Source organism: Triticum aestivum, chromosome 7D, assembly GCF_018294505.1.
Source record: "Triticum aestivum cultivar Chinese Spring chromosome 7D, IWGSC CS RefSeq v2.1, whole genome shotgun sequence".
Classification (NCBI taxonomy): Eukaryota; Viridiplantae; Streptophyta; class Magnoliopsida; order Poales; family Poaceae; genus Triticum; species Triticum aestivum.
In genome coordinates this window covers 274,770,481-274,791,697 of record NC_057814.1, presented here as the reverse complement: position 1 = coordinate 274,791,697, position 21,217 = coordinate 274,770,481, and positions in this window count along the sequence as shown.

Here is a 21,217-nt window from a genome sequence, read left to right as displayed (position 1 = left end):
TCTATAGCCCACTTGGCCACTCTCCCTGTGGCCTCTCTGTTTTGAATGATATCTCCAAGGGGGGCAGAACTGACCACAGTAATGGGGTGACCCTGGAAATAATGCTTTAGCTTCCGGCTTGCCATGAACACACCATAAACAAGCTTCTGCCAATGCGGATACCGCTGTTTGGACTCGATGAGCACTTCACTGACATAATAAACCGGCCGCTGAACCGGATGCTCCTTACCCTCTTCCTTGCGCTCCACCACCACAGCCACACTGACGGCTCGTGTGTTAGCAGCCACATACAACAATAAAGGCTCCTTGTCAACTGGAGCGGCAAGGACTGGGGGCTCTGCCGGGTGCCTCTTCAAATCCTAAAAAGCAGTATTAGCTGCATCATTCCAGACAAAGTCATCAGTTTTCTTCATCAACTGATATAATGGCATGGCCTTCTCACCCAAACGGCTTATGAACCGGCTTAAAGCAGCGATACGACCCGCCAAGCGCTGGACGTCGTTTATACACGCCGGCTTAGCCAGGGAGGTGATGGCCTTGATCTTCTCCGGGTTAGCTTCAATGCCTCTGTTAGAAACCAAGAAACCCAAGAGCTTGCCTGCAGGAACACCAAAAACACACTTGGCCGGGTTAAGCATCATCTTGTAAACCCGGAGATTATCAAAGGTTTCCCTCAGATCATCTATCAAGGTTTCTTCCTTCCTGGATTTAACCACAATATCATCCACATAAGCATGAACATTGCGCCCAATCTGGTTATGAAGACAGTTCTGCACGCAACGCTGATAAGTCGCCTGTGCACTCTTGAGTCCAAAGGGCATAGACACATAGCAGAAGGCTCCAAAGGGAGTGATGAACACCGTCTTCTCCTGGTCCTTAACTGCCATTTTAATCTGATGATATCCAGAATAAGCATCCAAGAAACTTAAGCGCTCACAACCTGCCGTGGCATCAATGATTTGATCGATACGGGGAAGGGCAAAAGGATCAGCCGGACACGCCTTGTTTAAGTCCGTGTAGTCCACACACATCCGCCAGGTGCCGTTCTTCTTGAGCACGAGCACCGGGTTAGCTAACCACTCTGGGTGAAATACTTCAACAATAAACCCGGCCGCCAAGAGCCGGGCCACCTCTTCACCAATAGCTTTCCGCCTTTCTTCATTAAACCGCCGAAGGAATTGCCTGACCGGCTTAAATTTCGGATCAACATTGAGAGTGTGCTCAGCGAGTTCTCTAGGTACACCTGGCATGTCAGAAGGTTTCCATGCAAAAATGTCCCTATTCTCACGGATGAACTCGATGAGCGCGCTTTCCTATTTTGGATCCAGATTGGCACTGATGCTAAACTGCTGAGATGAATCACCTGGAACGAAATCAACAAGTTTAGTCTCATCAGCCGACTTAAATTTCATTGCCAGCTCATGCTCCGTAGTCGGCTTTTTCAGAGAGGTCATATCTGTTGGGTCAACATTGTCCTTGTAAAATTTTAACTCCTCTGTTGCACAAACAGATTCTGCATAAGCTACATCGCCTTCCTCACACTCCAAGGCCACCTTCCGGCTACCATGAACCGTAATGGTCCCATTGAGACCCGGCATCTTGAGCTGTAAATACACGTAACACGGCCGTGCCATGAACTTGGCGTAAGCCGGCCGCCCAAATATGGCATGATACGGGCTTCTTATCTTGACTACCTCAAAGGTCAATTTTTCCACCCTGTAGTTGTGCTCGTCTCCGAAGGCCACTTCCAACTCGATCTTGCCGACTGGATAAGCCGACTTACCAGGTACCACACCATGGAAAATAGTATTTGACTGGCTGAGGTTCTTATCAATCAACCCCATACGACGGAAAGTCTCATAATAGAGGATGTTGATGCTGCTGCCTCCATCCATGAGCACCTTAGTGAACTTATATCCTCCCACCTGAGGAGCCACCACCAAGGCCAAGTGACCCAGATTATCCACCCGGGGAGGGTGATCTTCCCTACTCCACATGATAGGCTGCTCAGACCATCTTAAATAGCGTGGAACTGCCGGCTCAACAGCATTCACAGCCCTCTTATGAAGCTTCTGATCTCGCTTACACAAACTGGTGGTAAATACATGATACTGTCCACCGCTGAGCTACTTTGGATTGGTCTGGTAACCTCCCTGCTATTGTTGATGACCCTGGCCAGACTGTTGATTAAAGCCCCCTTGACCGTTCTGAGGATTAGAATTTGAGCCGCCGCCCGGGCCATGAAAACCGCCGGCGCCTGAGCCACCGCCCGGGCCATTGTTGCCGTTAAAGGCGTTGGAATTCTTAAAGGCTTTCATGAGTGCACAATCCTTCCATAGATGAGTAGCTGGCTTCTCTCTAGAGCCATGCCTTGGACAGGGCTCATTCAACAGCTGCTCCAACGTCGGGCCTGACCCGCCGGCTCGGGGAGGGGGCCTCCCCTTGCGTCTCTGGCTATTACCCTGTGAGCTGGCATTGGCCACGAACTCTAGGCTGCCGTCGGCCTTACACTTGCCACCTCCTTGGTTCCCCGGGTTATGCTGAGGACCCTTGGCATTGCCGTTCTTCTTTCCCTTCCCTGTCCTTTCATCATCTGAAGCGGGGTCCTTGGTATTATCAGAATCGGCGTACTTGACGAGAGCCGCCATCAGCGTACCCATATCATTGCAGTCGCGCTTAAGCCGCCCGAGTTTCATCTTTAGGGGCAGAAAACAACAGTTTTGCTCCAACATTAAGACTGCAGAGCTGGCATCCATCTTATCCGATGAATGTATGATCTCTTTGACCCGGCGAACCCAATGTGTCGTAGACTCACCCTCCTGCTGTTTACAGTTAGTCAAATCCACTATTGACATAGACTGCCTACAAGTGTCTTTGAAGTTTTGTATGAAACGGGCCTTCAGCTCAGCCCAAGATCCGATGGAATTCGGCGGTAGCCCTTTCAACCAAGTGCGGGCAGTCCCATCTAGCATGATCTCTTTGACCCGGCGAACCCAATGTGTCGTAGACTCACCCTCCTGCGGTTTACAGTTAGTCAAATCCACTATTGACATAGACTGCCTACAGGTGTCTTTGAAGTTTTGTATGAACTGGGCCTTCAGCTCAGCCCAAGATCCGATGGAATTCGGCGGTAGCCCTTTCAACCAAGTGCGGGCAGTCCCATCTAGCATCATGGTGAAATACTTGGCCATCGCCGCCTCACTGACCTCCAGCAGTTCCATGGCCATCTTGTAACTTTCGATCCAGGCTCCGGGTTGTAAGTCAGCCGTGTAATTAGGCACCTTCCTAGGGCCTTTGAAGTCCTTGGGCAGACGTTCATTGCGGAGAGCTGGCAGTAAACAAGGGACACCTCCAGTCCTCGTAGGGATACCCACGTCGACGGTGGTCGTCGGATAAGCCGGGGGAGTCTGGTAAGCCGTCAACTGAGGCACCTGCTCCGCCTCTTGCCGCGCTCTGTCTTGGTCTGCTGCGTGAAAGGCTCCGTTATGAGCCGGCCATGGCCAGGGGGCGGGTCATGGCGTTGGACATTACTTGAGCCGGTCGCTGAGACCATGTGTCTGCTATAACTCGGGCTCCGGCCTGGACGAGGGGTCGAGTGGATCCTGTCCCGGCTGTAAGAGTATGCCTCTTGCTGCGCCAGCGCTGTCTGAAGGAGTTCTCTGACCCGGCGGGTTTCAATAGCCGTTGGAGAGTCGCCGTCAATTGGGAGGGCCGCCAGCCGTGCTGCTGCGGCGACCATGTTCTCCAGCGGGTTAGCATAATGACCCGGTGGTATTGGCACATACTGAGGCGGGGTAGGGTTCACCCGGGGGGGCCCATCACTTGTGGCTGAACAGGGGTCCCAGCCCCGGGCACTATGATCCCTGGCGGGTTACTAGACCCTGCACCTGGCGTGTTGAAGAGGTTTCGAGGATCGTAGACCGGAGGGAGTCGAGATTGGGCCTTTTGATGCCTCCTTCTCATGACCTCATTGGACGCGTTCTGATCCATCGTGAGCCGGAAGGACTGCGCCTGAATCAACTGAGTTTGGGCGTCGAGAGCCGCCCTCTCCGCAGCCATCCTGATCCCTTCCGCTGCCAGATCCTCCTTGGCTTTCACTAGATCTAACTTTAACTGCGCTACCTCCGCGTCATGCTGAGCTTGATCCGCTGGGTCAACCGCGGCGGTCAACAGGGCCGTCATCTTGTCTGTGAGATCCATCAGCACCTGAGCCGGCGAGGGCACCAGGCTTCCCGCCCCAGCAGCAGGGTTCTGAACAGGCTGCGCACCGGCCATGAAGATTCCAACCCGGCTCGGCGGCTCAAATGGGTCCGGAATACTGTCACCATCGGAACAACCCATGAGCCTGCCATCTTGAAGTTGATACAACGAGTTTGACTCATCTGTGGACGACTCGCCGTCAGAGTCGGCGGCCGTCTCATCACCAGATCCAGATCCATCAGAGAGCCCTCCATGGATACATCCCACAAAAGCATGCTTCAAAGCAGGCAGGGCCCGGGCGGGTCGTGCGCGCTGAGCCGTCTCGATGAGATCGGCGCAGAGATCCGGCTCCGGGCCCGGCTCACCAATCTTGCCAATGAAAACATGAATTCTGCCAAAGGGGACCCGGTATCCGTACTCAATTGAGCCGGCGTCGGGGCCCCAGTTTGCATCGTCGATGTAGAGCTTGCCGCGGTGACTCTTGGTCATCCGGCCCACAGCGTACCCCTTGAGCCCTTCGAAGCTGCCCTTCAAGAACTCGAATCCACCGTGCGCTGGCCCCGCGGTGGGCGCCAACTGTCGTGGAATTGTCACGGCAGATGTCCTCAAGCTAGGACTTAGTCGTGGAGCCATCGCCACTAGGAAGCTTGAAGGGGTTAAACGGGACAAGGAACACGAGGGTTTATACTGGTTCGGCCCCTTACGGTGAAGGTAAAAGCCTACGTCCAGTTGAGGTGGTATTGATTAGGGTTTCGATGACCAGGGAGCTTAGCTGCTATGCCTGGCTCTTGACAAGATCTTTCTTACCCCTAAACCGCTGCCGGGTCGTCCCTTTATATAGAGGGGTTGACGCCCAGTAGCTCTGAGAGTCCCGGCCGGCTCATAAGAGTGTCCGGCTCGGACTCTCAACTATTCTTGCCTTACACTACAAGTTCTACCATAATGACGGTTGTAACTACGGGCCTTAAGCCATCTCCGGGTCTAAAGCCCATCTTTGGCCCACCGTCTTCAAGCTTGGCGCCGGGCTTCAGGTGATGACCCTTATGAGTAACCCGGCCCCACCGGGCGGGTGACTCCAAGGTTTATATCCTCAACACATGTGATATGTGGTCTAGTTGTTAGCAAAATTTACAAACATGAATTTTCGACTTTTTTGCAAAATCTCTCGAGAATTTGTAAAATGGGCATAACTTTTGCATACGAACTCGGATGAAAAAGTTTTTTATATGAAAAATCACCTACTCGAAAAGTTACATTTGAATTTAAAGGAGGGAACCCCGTTAAACATTTTCAAAATCCTCAAAAACCTAACAGAAAAAAGATACGGGGCTTTTAAGATCTGGAGAGGCAAAAAAATTCAAACTTACTAATGGCGCACCTGCCCATGGTGCGCCATTACTATCTTCCCGCCTTCAAAATTCAAAATAAATCAAAAAAAAAGTTAGTAATGGCGCACCTGCCCACGGTGCGCCATTACTATGCCGTATATATGGCTGGGCGTGGTCCTCTCCTCCTTACCTCTTCATTCTTCTCCTCCACTCCACCTCTCTCCACTCCATCTCCTCCTCTCCTCCACTCCATCTCCCCTTCTCTCCTCCACCATACTACCCTCCTCCTCTCCGGCGACCTCCTCCTCCTCTCCGGCGACCTCCTCCTCCCTCCTCTCCTCCCCTCCCCTCACGGTTTCTCCTCCCTCCTCTCCGGTGATCTCCTCCTCCCTCCTCTCCGGTGAGCTCCTCCTCCCTCCTCTCCTCCCCTCTCCTCAAGGTTTCTCCTTCCTCCTCTCCGGTGCTCCGGTGAACTCCTCTCCGGCGACCTCCTCCTCCTCTCCGGTGATGTAGGCGAACGCCTCTCCGGTGACCTCCTCCTCCTCCTCTCCGGTGACCTCGGCCCTCCTCTCCGGCGAACTCCTCTCCGGCAAAAGAACACGTCAAAAGAACGTACAAGATCCAAAAACGAGAACAAAATTTGAAAAAAATTCATGAAAAAAACAAGCAAAAAAACGAGCAAAAAATGGGCAAAAAAATCGCGATCCAGATCCAAATTCAAAAATAGCAATGGCGCACAGTGGGGGTTAGACGGTGCGCCACTACTATTTTTCCGCCTTCAAAATTCAAAAATACTAATGGCGCACCGCGGCCTATACTAATGGCGCACCAGTGGCCTATACTAATGGCGCACCGTGGCCTATACTAATGGCGCACCAGTGGTGCGCCATTAGTATTTAATACTAGTGGCGTGGTACTAGTGGCGCACCAGTAGTGCGCCATTAGTAGGCAAAACTGGCGCGCCACTAGTAGGCCTTTTCCTAGTAGTGCGTCCACGTTCAGTGGGAGCTGACTTGACACTGATCATCTTGCATGGTGGCTTACCACGGCCAATAGGCTTCTCTGGCTGGGGTGGAGCATAACTGGCTTGAGAGCAGTCACGTGCATAGTGTCCTGGCTTTCCGCATGTGAAGCAAGTCCTTGAAGTTGGATGTGGACCCGCATTGACAAGCGGTCTACCAATAGGCCTGGGTGGAGCATACTGCTGAACTGACTGAGGCGCCACATAAAATGGCCTCGGTGAATATCCAGGTGGAAGAGCGGAGTTCAGAACCCAAATTCGGCGCTTTTGAGAACTAGAACCGGAGGAAGAACCCAAATCACGGGTGTGCTTACGAGACTCCTCGTAAGTGAGCTGACCTGTCTCCGCATTAATGGCCCTGTTCACAAGAGCCTGGAATGTATTGCAATGGTGCAAGTGGAGATCACGATGCAACTTGGGGTTTAGCCCTTTCTGGAACCTAGCCTGCTTCTTGGCGTTCGTGGACACTTCTTCTGTAGCATAGCGAGCGAGGTTCTCAAACTCTCTACTGTAAGCATCAACAACCATCTTACCCTGGGTGAAACTACAGAACTCTTCTCTCTTGCGATCAATGAGGGCTTGAGGAATGTGATGCTCACGAAAAGCCTCGGTGAAATCTTTCCAGGTAGGTATCTGGCCAGCTGGAAGCATCGCCTCATAGTTCTGCCACCAAAGACTAGCAGGACCTTCCAGGTGATATGCAGCATAGGTGACCTTGTCACTTCTAGCTACGTTCGCAGAACGCAGCTTGTGTGTGATACTACGGAGCCAGTCATCTTCATCGAGTGGTTCAATGGAATGATGGAAGGTGGGTGGTTTCAGACCAATGAAATCATGGATGGTCGCTGACTCTTTGCACTGGGGGTGCGGTGTTCTCCTCGATACGTGCTAACAAGCGGTTAAACTCACGCTTGTTACTCTCCATCTCTAACATGAACTCTGCCAACGAAGACTGGTCGGGAGGATCCTCATCCCTACCATCTCCGTGGTTCCGACTACGAGCAACAGAACTTCGGTTAGTTGACGACATCTAGAGAAACGAAACCAAGGACGGGATCAACATCAACTATAGGATGGAGAATGTAGCACAAGGGAATTAGTATCTCTCGAACTCCTAGGACAATTCCGGCAGCATAACGGCAGTAAAATGCTCAAAATTAGACATCCTGCAAACGATGGGGTAGTACCATACTCAACATCATCACTCAAGGTTCTGTGATAGTAATAAACAGACTACACCGGAAGTACTTGAAAACTGGAATATGACTCTGATCAACCAATCCTAAGAGACTACGGAGTAGTAACACGTGATCCTGATAGACAGAAGAGGAAGCCTAGTTCCTTAACCCCGTAGGAAAGATAGGATCACTCAGATCAGAAGGCATGAGGTAAAAGGAGTAAAAAGAGCCTTACGTTCCCTTCCACAATCAATTCCCTTATATAACTAAAGAATTTCTAGACTCAACTTCGACCAGGTTGGCCTGGAAATCCTACAGGCAGTCAGGCTCTTATACCAAAGCTTTTAGGACCCCGATTCTAAGTCACACCGATCTAGCATGTAACACCTCATATCAGTTTGCGGCCTCACGCACGGTATTCCCACGGGTGTCGCCTTACCATGGCCCGGGACCGTTTGCGCCTTTTGGCTCACGTATATGATAGTGTCGCTAGCATCCATATGACAGAGAACCCGGGCCGACATGACTAGTCGTGAACCCAAAGTGGCACTAACTTACGGGGACATGCATACATGAAACAACATCGAGCATGTCGGTCAGCAGCGTGTGAATCCGGGCTGTGGCAACTGGGCTAACAGGACTCCGGGAACCCGGGCTGTAGCAGGCTAGGCAGGACTCCGGATGTCACCGCGTGACATTTCCCCGAAGGGACAGACGCAGGAACGAAGTGAATCACATGCCGGCCAGTCTAAGTGTTCCGGAGCAGTAGTGCTGGGCTAGCAGGACTCCAGTAAACCGGGCTGTAGCGGACTACAATGGCTCGGTGGAAGCACTAGACTACATTTCCCCATAAGAGAGACTACCAAGGATAGACAACTAGGTTGTCGGATCCCACACATAGCAATACACGTTACACGTACGCATAACATGCAAGTATGTGTTGTACAACATGGCATCACAACATAATGCAAACTCATATAGATAAAGGCCCAGAAGAGCCACATAGCATTAAATACAAACAGGGGTCACATGACCCATCATTCATAGCATACAAGCAACGGAAGCATTACATGTCTGAGTACAGACAACTACAAAAGAAAAAGCTGAGAAGCCTGACTATCTACAAGACCCTCCCAAGGGTACAAGACCGTAGCTGAGGTAACAAGCTAGTCATCGAAGTCCATGCAGAACTACTACTGAGACAGAAGTCTCATCTGCAAAAACATAAATTAAGCAAGTGAGTACAAAGGTACTCAGCAAGACTTACATTAGATCCTATCATACATGCATTAGTATCAAGGAGGCAATGTGGGGTTCAGTTGCAGCAAGCCAGCTTTGACTTAGTGGCTAACCTATTCTACGACTACGAGTAACTTCTTTGAGGTAAGAAAGCGCACACGAGTCCACTAATCACCACCTCAATACACCACTATGGATTCCTTCCCGTCTCACTACGAGAAGCCATCCATAGCACTCACACTTATCTTGAGCATTTTAGAGTATCCACTTCAAGTTGTCTATGTACCACGTAAGCATCCAAGAAGTCCATAACCGCGGACCCGGCTATTCGAATAGATCATGTTAACCCTGCAGGGGTGTACTTCTTCACACACGCTCTCGCCACTTACCACCATGTACACGTCGTGTATCTCGACAACCTTCAAGCGGAAGCCTGGCGAGGGAGTCGACCACGGCCTGACTAACCACGCAAGACTCTAGTCCAGGTTTATCGCCTATTCGGGTTCCATCCGCAAGGAGATCCGGCCGGGGTGTCGCTCACGCCCCCAAACGATGTGAGCAGGGTTCCCAAGCCCACCATCCGGGTGCCACTTGGTACACCATGCCACTGTGCCTAGTCTGTCCCAAGCCCACCTGGCCAGGTGCCACTTGGTAGACTACTAACACTACCTACAAACACCAGAAACTAACTGCAACTCCTGGACAGAGATCAAGTTGTTGGAAATATGCCCTAGAGGCAATAATAAATGGTTATTATTATATTTCTTTGTTCATGGTAATTGTCTATTATTCATGCTATAATTGTGTTATCCGAAAATCGTAATGCGTGTGTGATTCCATAGACCACAATGTGTCCCTAGTAAGCCTCTAGTTGACTAGCTCGTTGATCAACAGATAGTCATGGTTTCCTGACTATGGACCTTGGATGTCATTGATAATGGGATCACATCATTAGGAGAATGATGTGATGGACAAGACCCAATCCTAAGCATAGCATAAAAGATCGTGTAGTTTCGTTTGCTAGAGCTTTTCCAATGTCAAGTATCTTTTCCTTAGACCATGAGATCGTGCAACTCCCGGATACCGTAGGAGTGCTTTGGGTGTACCAAACGTCACAACGTAACTGGGTGACTATAAAGGTGCACTACGGGTATCTCCGAAAGTGTCTGTTGGGTTGGCACGGATCGAGACTGGGATTTGTCACTCCGTGTGACGGAGAGGTATCTCTGGGCCCACTCGGTAATGCATCATCATAATGAGCTCAATGTGACTAAGGCGTTAGTCACGGGATCATGCATTGCGATACGAGTAAAGAGACTTGCCGGTAACGAGATTGAACAAGGTATTGGGATACCGACGATCGAATCTCTGGCAAGTAACATACCGATTGACAAAGGGAATTGTATACGGGATTGATTGAATCCTCGACATCGTGGTTCATCCGATGAGATCATCGTGGAACATGTGGGAGCCAACATGGGTATCCAGATCCCGTTGTTGGTTATTGACCGGAGAGGCGTCTCGGTCATGTCTGCATGTCTCCCGAACCCGTAGGGTCTAGACACTTAAGGTTCGGTGACGCTAGGGTTGTAGAGATATGTGTATGCGGAAACCTTAAAAGTTGTTCGGAGTCCCGGATGAGATCCCGGATGTCACGAGGAGTTCTGGAATGGTCCGGAGGTGAAGAATTATATATAGGAAGTCAAGTTTCGGCCACCGAGAAAGTTTCGGGGGTTACCGGTATTGTACCGGGACCACCGGAAGGGTCCCGGGGGTCCACCGGGTGGGGCCACCTATCCCGGAGGGCCCCGTGGGCTGAAGTGGGAAGGGAACCAGCCCCTAGTGGGCTGGGCACCCCCCCATGGGCCTTCCCCCTGCGCCTAGGGTTGGAAACCCTAGGGTGGGGGGCGCCCCACTTGCCTTGGGGGCAAGTCTCCCCCCTTGGCCGCCGCGCCCCCCCCCCCCATCAGATGGATCTTGGCCGGCGCCCCCCCTCCCAGGGGGCCTATATAAAGGGGGGAGGGAGGGCAGCAACACAACAGCCTTGGGCGCCTCCCTCCTCCCCTGCTACACCTCTCCCTCTCGCAGAAGCTCGGCGAAGCCCTGCCGAGACCCGCTACATCCACCACCACGCCGTCGTGCTGCTGGATCTCCATCAACCTCTCCTTCCCCTTGCTGGATCAAGAAGGAGGAGACGTCGCTGCACCGTACGTGTGTTGAACGCGGAGGTGCCGTCCGTTCGGCACTCGGTCATCGGTGATTTGAATCACGGCGAGTACGACTCCGTCATCCACGTTCATTGGAACGCTTCCGCTCGCGATCTACAAGGGTATGTAGATGCACTCCTTTCCCCTCGTTGCTAGTATACTCCATAGATGCATCTTGGTGAGCGTAGGAAAATTTTAAAATTATGCTACGATTCCCAACAGTGGCATCATGAGCCAGGCCTATGCGTAGTTACTATGCACGAGTAGAACACAAAGCAGTTGTGGGCGTTGATGTTGCCAATTCTTCTTGCCGCTACTAGTCGTATCTTGTTTCGGCGGCATTGTAGGATGAAGCGGCCCGGACCGACCTTACACGTACGCTTACGTGAGACAGGTTCCACCGACTGACATGCACTAGTTGCATAAGGTGGCTAGCGGGTGTCTGTCTCTCCTACTTTAGTCGGAACGGATTCGATGAAAAGGGTCCTTATGAAGGGTAAATACAAATTGGAAAATCACGTTGTGGTCATACGTAGGTAAGAAACGTTCTTGCTAGAAACCTACAAACCACGTAAAAAAAACTTGCAACAACAATTAGAGGACGTCTAACTTGTTTTTGCAGCAAGTGCTATGTGATGTGATATGGCCAGAAGATGTGATGAATGATATATGTGATGTATGAGATTGATCATATTCTTGTAATAGGAATCACGACTTGCATGTCGATGAGTATGACAACTGGCAGGAGCCATAGGAGTTGTCTTTATTATTTTGTATGACCTGCGTGTCATTGAATAACGCCATGTAAATTACTTTACTTTGTTGCTAAACGCGTTAGCCATAGAAGTAGAAGTAATCGTTGGCGTGACGACTTCATGAAGACACAATGATGGAGATCATGATGATGGAGATCATGGTGTCATGCCGGTGACGAAGATGATCATGGTGCCCCGAAGATGGAGATCAAAGGAGCATAATGATATTGGCCATATCATGTCACTATTTGATTGCATGTGATGTTTATCATGTTTTTGCATCTTATTTGCTTAGAACGACGATAGTAAGTAAGATGATCCCTTATGATAATTTCAAGAAAGTGTTCACCCTAACTGTGCACCGTTGCGAAGGTTCGTTGTTTCGAAGCACCACGTGATGATCGGGTGTGATAGATTCTAACGTTCGCATACAACGGGTGTTGACGAGCCTAGCATGTACAGACATGGCCTCGGAACACACGCAATACACTTAGGTTGACTTGACGAGCCTAGCATGTACAGACATGGCCTCGGAACACGGAGGACCGAAAGGTCGAGCATGAGTCGTATAGAAGATACGATCAACATGGAGATGTTCACCGATCTTGACTAGTCCGTCTCACGTGATGATCGGACACGGCCTAGTTAACTCGGATCATGTTTCACTTAGATGACTAGAGGGATGTCTATCTGAGTGGGAGTTCATTGTGTAATTTGATTAGATGAACTTAATTATCATGAACTTAGTCTAAAATCTTTACACTATGTCTTGTAGATCTAATGGCCAACGTTGTCCTCAATTTCAACGCGTTCCTAGAGAAAACCAAGCTGAAAGATGATGGCAGCAACTATACGGACTGGGTCCGGAACCTGAGGATCATCCTCATAGTAGCCAAGAAAGATTATGTCTTAGAAGCACCGCTAGGTGAAGCACCAATCCCAGAGAACCAAGACGTTATGAACGCTTGGCAGCAGCGTGCTGATGATTACTCCCTCGTTCAGTGCAGCATGCTTTACAGCTTAGAACCGGGTCTCCAAAAGCGTTTTGAGAAACATGGAGCATATGAGATGTTCGAGGAGCTGAAAATGGTTTTCCAAGCTCATGCCCGGGTCGAGAGATATGAAGTCTCCGACAAGTTCTTCAGCTGTAAAATGGAGGAGAATAGTTCTGTTAGTGAGCACATACTCAGAATGTCTGGGTTACACAACCGCTTATCCCAGCTGGGACTTAATCTCCCGGATGACGCGGTCATTGACAGAATCCTCCAGTCGCTTCCACCAAGCTACAAGAGCTTTGTGATGAACTTCAATATGCAGGGGATGGAAAAGACCATTCCTAAGGTATATTCAATGCTGAAATCAGCAGAGGGGGAGATCAGAAAAGAACATCAAGTATTGATGGTGAATAAAACCACTAAGTTCAAGAAGGGCAAGGGTAAGAAGAACTTCAAGAAGGACGGCAAGGGAGTTGCCGCGCCCGGTAAGCCAGTTACTGGGAAGAAGTCAAAGAATGGACCCAAGCCTGAAACTGAGTGCTTTTATTGCAAGGGAAGTGGTCACTGGAAGCGGAACTGCCCCAAATACTTAGCGGACAAGAAGGCCGGCAACGCCAAAGGTATATGTGATATACATGTAATTGATGTGTACCTTACCAGTACTCGTAGTAGCTCCTGGGTATTTGATACCGGTGCGGTTGCTCATATTTGTAACTCAAAACAGGAACTACGGAATAAACGGAGACTGGCGAAGGACGAGGTGACGATGCGCGTCGGGAATGGTTCCAAGGTCGATGTGATCGCCGTCGGCATGCTACCTCTGCATCTACCTACGGGATTAGTTTTAAACCTCAATAATTGTTATTTAGTGCCAGCTTTGAGCATGAACATTGTATCTGGATCTCGTTTAATTCGAGATGGCTACTCATTTAAATTCGAGAATAATGGTTGTTCTATTTATATGAGAGATATGTTTTATGGTCATGCCCCGCTGGTTAATGGTTTATTCTTGATGAATCTCGAACGTGATGTTACACATATTCATAGTGTGAATACCAAAAGATGTAAAGTTGATAACGATAGTCCCACATACTTGTGGCACTGCCGCCTTGGTCACATTGGTGTCAAGCGCATGAACAAGCTCCATGCAGATGGACTTTTGGAGTCTCTTGATTACGAATCATTTGACACGTGCGAACCATGCCTCATGGGTAAGATGACCAAGACTCCGTTCTCCGGAACAATGGAGCGAGCAACCAACTTATTGGAAATCATACATACCGATGTGTGCGGTCCAATGAGTGTTGAGGCTCGCGGAGGATATCGTTATGTTCTCACTCTCACTGATGACTTAAGTAGATATGGGTATGTCTACCTAATGAAACACAAGTCTGAAACCTTTGAAAAGTTCAAGGAATTTTAGAGTGAGGTTGAGAATCAACGTGACAGGAAAATAAAATTCTTACGATCAGATCGTGGTGGAGAATATTTAAGTCACGAGTTTGGTGCACACTTAAGAAAATGTGGAATAGTTTCACAACTAACGCCGCCTGGAACACCTCAGCGAAACGGTGTGTCCGAACGTCGTAATCGCACTCTATTGGATATGGTGCGATCTATGATGTCTCTTACCGATTTACCGCTCTCATTTTGGGGCTATGCTTTAGAGACTGCCGCATTCACTTTAAATAGGGCTCCGTCGAAATCCGTTGAGACGACACCGTATGAATTATGGTTTGGGAAGAAACCTAAGCTGTCGTTTCTAAAAGTTTGGGGATGCGATGCTTATGTCAAGAAACTTCAACCTGAAAAGCTCTAACCCAAGTCGGAAAAATGCGTCTTCATAGGATACCCTAAGGAAACTATTGGGTATACCTTCTACCTCAGATCCGAAGGCAAGATCTTCGTTGCCAAGAACGGGTCCTTTCTGGAGAAGGAGTTTCTCTCGAAAGAATTGAGTGGGAGGAAAGTGGAACTTGATGAGGTGATAGTCACCCCTTCCGTGCCGGAAAGTAGCGCAGCGCGGGAAAATGTTCCTGTGGTGCCTGAACCGACGGGGGAGGAAGTTAATGATGATGATCATGAAGCTTCGGATCAAGTTACTACTGAACTTCGTAGGTCCACAAGGACACGTTCCGCACCAGAGTGGTACGGCAACCCTGTCCTGGAAATCATGTTGTTAGACAACGGTGAACCTTCGAACTATGAAGAAGCGATGGCGGGCCCGGATTCCGACAAATGGCTAGAAGCCATGAAATCCGAGATAGGATCCATGTATGAAAACGAAGTATGGACTTTGACTCACTTGCCCGATGATCGGTGAGCCATAGAAAACAAATGAATCTTTAAGAAGAAGACAGACGCGGATGGTAATGTGACCATCCATAAGGCTCGACTTGTCGCTAAGGGTTATCGACAAGTTCAAGGGGTTGACTACGATGAGACCTTCTCACCCGTAGCGAAGCTGAAGTCCGTCCGAATCATGTTAGCAATTGCCGCAAACTATGATTATGAGATATGGCAGATGGACGTCAAAACGGCATTCCTTAATGGCTTCCTTAAGGAAGAGTTGTATATGATGCAGCCGGAAGGTTTTGTCGATCCTAAGAATGCTAACAAAGTATGCAAGCTCCAGCGCTCAATCTATGGGCTGGTGCAAGCATCTCGGAGTTGGAACATTCGCTTTGATGAGATGATCAAAGCGTTTGGGTTTACACAGACTTATGGAGAAGCCTGTGTTTACAAGAAAGTGAGTGGGAGCTCTGTAGCATTTCTCATATTATATGTGGATGACATACTATTGATGGGAAATGATATAGAATTCTTGGAAAGTATAAAGGCCTATTTGAATAAGTGTTTTTCAATGAAGGACCTTGGAGAAGTTGCTTATATATTAGGCATCAAGATCTATAGAGGTAGATCGAGACACCTCATTGGTCTTTCACAGAGTACATACCTTGACAAGATATTGAAGAAGTTCAATATGGATCAGTCCAAGAAGGGGTTCTTACCTGTATTGCAAGGTGTGCAATTGAGCACGGCTCAATGCCCGACCACGGCAGAAGATATAGAAAAGATGAGTGTCATCCCCTATGCCTCGGCCATAGGGTCTATTATGTATGCCATGCTGTGTACCAGACCTGATGTAAACCTTGTCGTGAGTTTGGTAGGAAGGTACCAAAGTAATCCCGGCATGGAACACTGGACAGCGGTCAAGAATATCCTGAAGTACCTGAAGAGGACTAAGGATATGTTTCTCGTTTATGGAGGTGACGAAGAGCTCGTCGTAAAGGGTTACGTCGACGCTAGCTTCGACACAGATCTGGATGACTCGAAGTCACAAACCGGATACGTGTATATTTTGCATGGAGGAGCAGTAAGCTGGTGCAGTTGCAAGCAAAGCGTCGTGGCGGGATCTACATGTGAAGCGGAGTACATGGCAGCCTCGGAGGCAGCACAGGAAGCAGTCTGGATGAAGGAGTTCATTACCGACCTAGGGGTGATTCCCAATGCGTCGGGCCCGATGACTCTCTTCTGTGACAACACTGGAGCTATTGCCCTTGCGAAGGAGCCCAGGTTTCACAGGAAGACCAGGCATATCAAGCGTCGCTTCAACTCCATTCGTGAAAGTGTTCAAAATGGAGACATAGATATTTGTAAAGTACATACGGACCTGAATGTAGCAGATCCGTTGACTAAACCTCTCCCTAGGGCAAAACATGATCAACACCAGGACACAAAGGGTGTTCGATTCATCACAATGTAACTAGATTATTGACTCTAGTGCAAGTGGGAGACTGTTGGAAATATGCCCTAGAGGCAATAATAAATGGTTATTATTATATTTCTTTGTTCATGGTAATTGTCTATTATTCATGCTATAATTGTGTTATCCGGAAATCATAATGCATGTGTGAATACATAGACCACAATGTGTACCTAGTAAGCCTCTAGTTGACTAGCTCGTTGATCAACAGATAGTCATGGTTTCCTGACTATGGACATTGGATGTCATTGATAACGGGATCACATCATTAGGAGAATGATGTGATGGACAAGACCCAATCCTAAGCATAGCATAAAAGATCGTGTAGTTTCGTTTGCTAGAGCTTTTCCAATGTCAAGTATCTTTTCCTTAGACCATGAGATCGTGCAACTCCCGGATACCGTAGGAGTGCTTTGGGTGTGCCAAACGTCACAACGTAACTGGGTGACTATAAAGGTGCACTACGGGTATCTCCGAAAGTGTCTGTTGGGTTGGCACGGATCGAGACTGGGATTTGTCACTCCGTGTGACGGAGAGGTATCTCTGGGCCCACTCGGTAATGCATCATCATAATGAGCTCAATGTGACTAAGGCGTTAGTCACGGGATCATGCATTGCGGTACGAGTAAAGAGACTTGCCGGTAACGAGATTGAACAAGGTATTGGGATACTGACGATTGAATCTCGGGCAAGTAACATACCGATTGTCAAAGGGAATTGTATACGGGATTGATTGAATCCTCGACATCGTGGTTCATCCGATGAGATCATCGTGGAACATGTGGGAGCCAACATGGGTATCCAGATCCCGCTGTTGGTTATTGACCGGAGAGGCGTCTCGGTCATGTCTGCATGTCTCCCGAACCCGTAGGGTCTACACACTTAAGGTTCAGTGACGCTAGGGTTGTAGAGATATGTGTATGCGGAAACCCGAAAAGTTGTTCGGAGTCCCGGATGAGATCCCGGACGTCACGAGGAGTTCCGGAATGGTCCGGAGGTGAAGAATTATATATAGGAAGTCAAGTTTCGGCCACCGGGAAAGTTTCGGGGGTTACCGGTATTGTACCGGGACCACCGGGTGGGGCCACCTATCCCGGAGGGCCCCGTGGGCTGAAGTGGGAAGGGAACCAGCCCCTAGTGGGCTGGGCGCCCCCCCATGGGCCTTCCCCCTGCGCCTAGGGATGGAAACCCTAGGGTGGGGGGGGGCGCCCCACTTGCCTTGGGGGGCAAGTCTCCCCCCTTGGCCGCCGCCCCCCCCCCCCATCAGATGGATCTTGGCCGGCGCCCCCCCTCCCAAGGGGCCTATATAAAGGGGGGGAGGGAGTGCAGCAACACAACAGCCTTGGGCGCCTCCCTCCTCCCCTGCTACACCTCTCCCTCTCGCAGAAGCTCGGCGAAGCCCTGCCGAGACCCGCTACATCCACCACCACGCCGTCGTGCTGCTGGATCTCCATCAACCTCTCCTTCCCCTTGCTGGATCAAGAAGGAGGAGACGTCGCTGCACCGTACGTGTGTTGAACGCGGAGGTGCCGTCCGTTCGGCACTCGGTCATCGGTGATTTGAATCACGGCGAGTATGACTCCGTCATCCACGTTCATTGGAACGCTTCCGCTCGCGATCTACAAGGGTATGTAGATGCACTCCTTTCCCCTCGTTGCTAGTATACTCCATAGATGCATCTTGGTGAGCGTAGGAAAATTTTAAAATTATGCTACGATTCCCAACACAAGTTTGTTAATAAGTCGAGAGGGGCACTTAAGCATTCCAATGTGTGGTAGTAGCTAGTCATTGGACAACATACACAGAACTCAGTGCTTAAGGACGGTTCCAGTGAGACAACCAACCATGTACTCCTACATGGCCTCTCACCGCTACCTTTACCAAATCGTGTTCACACACTTAACTCTCAGCACCAGAACATATCATAACACTCCAATTCATTCCCAATGAATCAGACCTGACACAACTCTAAGCAATAGCAGGCATGGCATGGTAGGAACACAACATGGCTCAATCAACTCCTACACATGCTAGTGGGTTTCAACTATTTACTGTGGCAATGACAGGTCATGCAGAGGAATGGGTTCAACTACCGCAACATAAGTAGCAGTTGAATCGCTGTTGTCCTAATGCAATAAAAGAGAGCAGGAGCGAGAGAGTGGGATTGTATCGGAATGAACAAGGGGGGTTTGCTTGCCTGATAGATCAACAGAGGGGCACTGCTTCTCAGACAAGTACTCTGGAACACTCTCCGGAGTAGGACCTATCGAGAAGGAACGATGTCGGCAATCAATACACAAGCATATGCAACAATATGATGTATGAACATGGCATGAATATGTGATGTTGTTTGTGCTAATGCATCAAGCATTCTATTTGGAAGAGGTCCATTTGAACCAAAGGTTCAAATGCAACTCTAAATTAAGTCTCTTAAAATGCCATGAATGTGTTTTCACATATACAGCAGGTATAACTTGGTTTTTCATGCATGAAAATGGTACAGATGGATAGATTGCATTTTTCTAATAATTTTTCATATATAAATTATTTCAATCAGAGCTACGGTTGGATTTCTATGAATTTTAGAAGTTTTACTAATTTTCTGGAATTTCCTGATTTATTTTAATACCAGAAAATGAATAACTGCGTCAGCATTACAGAGGCATGAAGTCAGTGAGTCAACCGAGGCTGACCAGGTCAAACCTGACGTGTGGGGTCCACACGTCAGTGTCATGGTTAATTAACAGAGTTAATTAATTGTCAAACTAATCCTAAACTAAAAATTTGCAGGGCCGGGCCCCACATGTCACTGACCCACACGGGTCAAAGCTGGGTCAACAGGGGGGGTTAGACCCGGTCAATCCCGCCGGCGTTTAGCCGCCGGCGAGGCCGAACACGGCGGAGGGGCTCGGGATCGTCGCTTCGGCGACCATTTGGGCGGCGGAGACCACGGGCGAGGAGCCAGCGCTCGTCCACGTCATCTGGAGCAAGCGGGAGAGACGGGGGTGGCTGGAGCTCGTCGGAAACGTGCTCGAGGCGGCGGCCGGAGTTCGGCCGGGTGCGCGCGGGTGCTACAGGGCACGTCAGGAGGTGCGGGCGGCGGCGTTGGCCTTCTGGGAGGCTGCTGAGCGCGGTGGCAGGTGTAGGTGCGGGCTGCGGTGGCTGTGGCCACGACGGGGAGGTACCACGGCGGTGCGACTGCTCGGGTCCAGCGGCTAGCGTGGCTACGGCACAAAATCGAGCACGGGGAAGGAGGGGAAGCGGAGGAGAGCTCACGGCGGTCTCGATGGCGTCGTGCGCGAGCTTGGGGAAGCACTGGTGTGGCCAGAATGTCGTCGGCGATCTCGGGCGGCCGGAGGTGAAGACGATGTTGGTGGCGGCGATGCAGGCCGTCCGGAGGTGCATGGCTCGACAGAGAGGATGAGGGAGACACGGCGAAGCTTCTGAGCTTGTCTGAGAGGCGAGGCCGTGGCGGTGGGCGCGGCAACGGCGAGCGGCGGCGACGGTGGTGCTCGGGGGTCACGCGAGAGAGCGAGGGAGAGGAGGGGAATGGGCACGGGAGAGTGAGAGGGGTACGGGGCGGCGCGTGGCGACGTTCGGGACGGCCAGGGCGTCGAGGGAGAGGCCAGGCAGGCAGGTTGCATGGCGCCCATGCGCGCGGGCGGCGAGCGCGTGCCTCTCGTCCTCCTAGCGCCACGAGGACGACGACTGGCGCTGCGAGTCGGCTGGGCCGGACAGTTGGCCACTGGGCCAGGCCAGGCTGCAGAGGGAGGTAAGTGCAGGTGGGTTTTCTTCCCTTTTTGTTTCTTTCTATTTTTCTGACATTTGCTCTGATTTAGTAAAATACTAAATCATTTTATTTACTTCTGTCAATTTTTGCAGGGACCTAAGGGATTAATCCAAAGCCCCTCACCAAAATTCAAAATTTTTGGACATATATAAAATATATAACATATATATATCCAATGCAAATAATTATTGCATTAATTCCAAATGGCCAAGATAAATATTTATGAGCTCCTAAAAATATTGGTTTGAGATTTACCTCTGACCAATATTTTCAGAGAGCAACATGAACATTTTCTTGGACCTTTTTGGAGCAATTTTTATTTGGGTCATTTCCAGAAATGATTTCTAAGAGTTTCACAAATCCCCATTTCAAATTTAACTGAAATTTAAACATGATGCACACATGAAGGCTAGCCTAGGTCATAGCAGAACTAGGGATGTGACACAAGCGGCGCACCTGGCAATATTCTTGCCGGGGTCGTCTGCCTTGGCCTTTTTGGCAGCGCCGGTGTCCTCGGATAGCTCGACGGCAAGCACGGTCTTGCTCTTGCGCTTCCTGTTGTGGCGCCGGCCCTTCTTCGTCGAGGCGGCTGCGTCTTTGTCTGTGGAGTCGGTTTCCGCACCGGCATCCTCGCCGGGGTACTTCCTCCCCTATTCATCTCGAGCGCACCTATCGGCCAGAACGTAAAGTTCAGCCACGTCTTTGACCTTGTTCATTGCCAGCTCTTCACGCATCTTG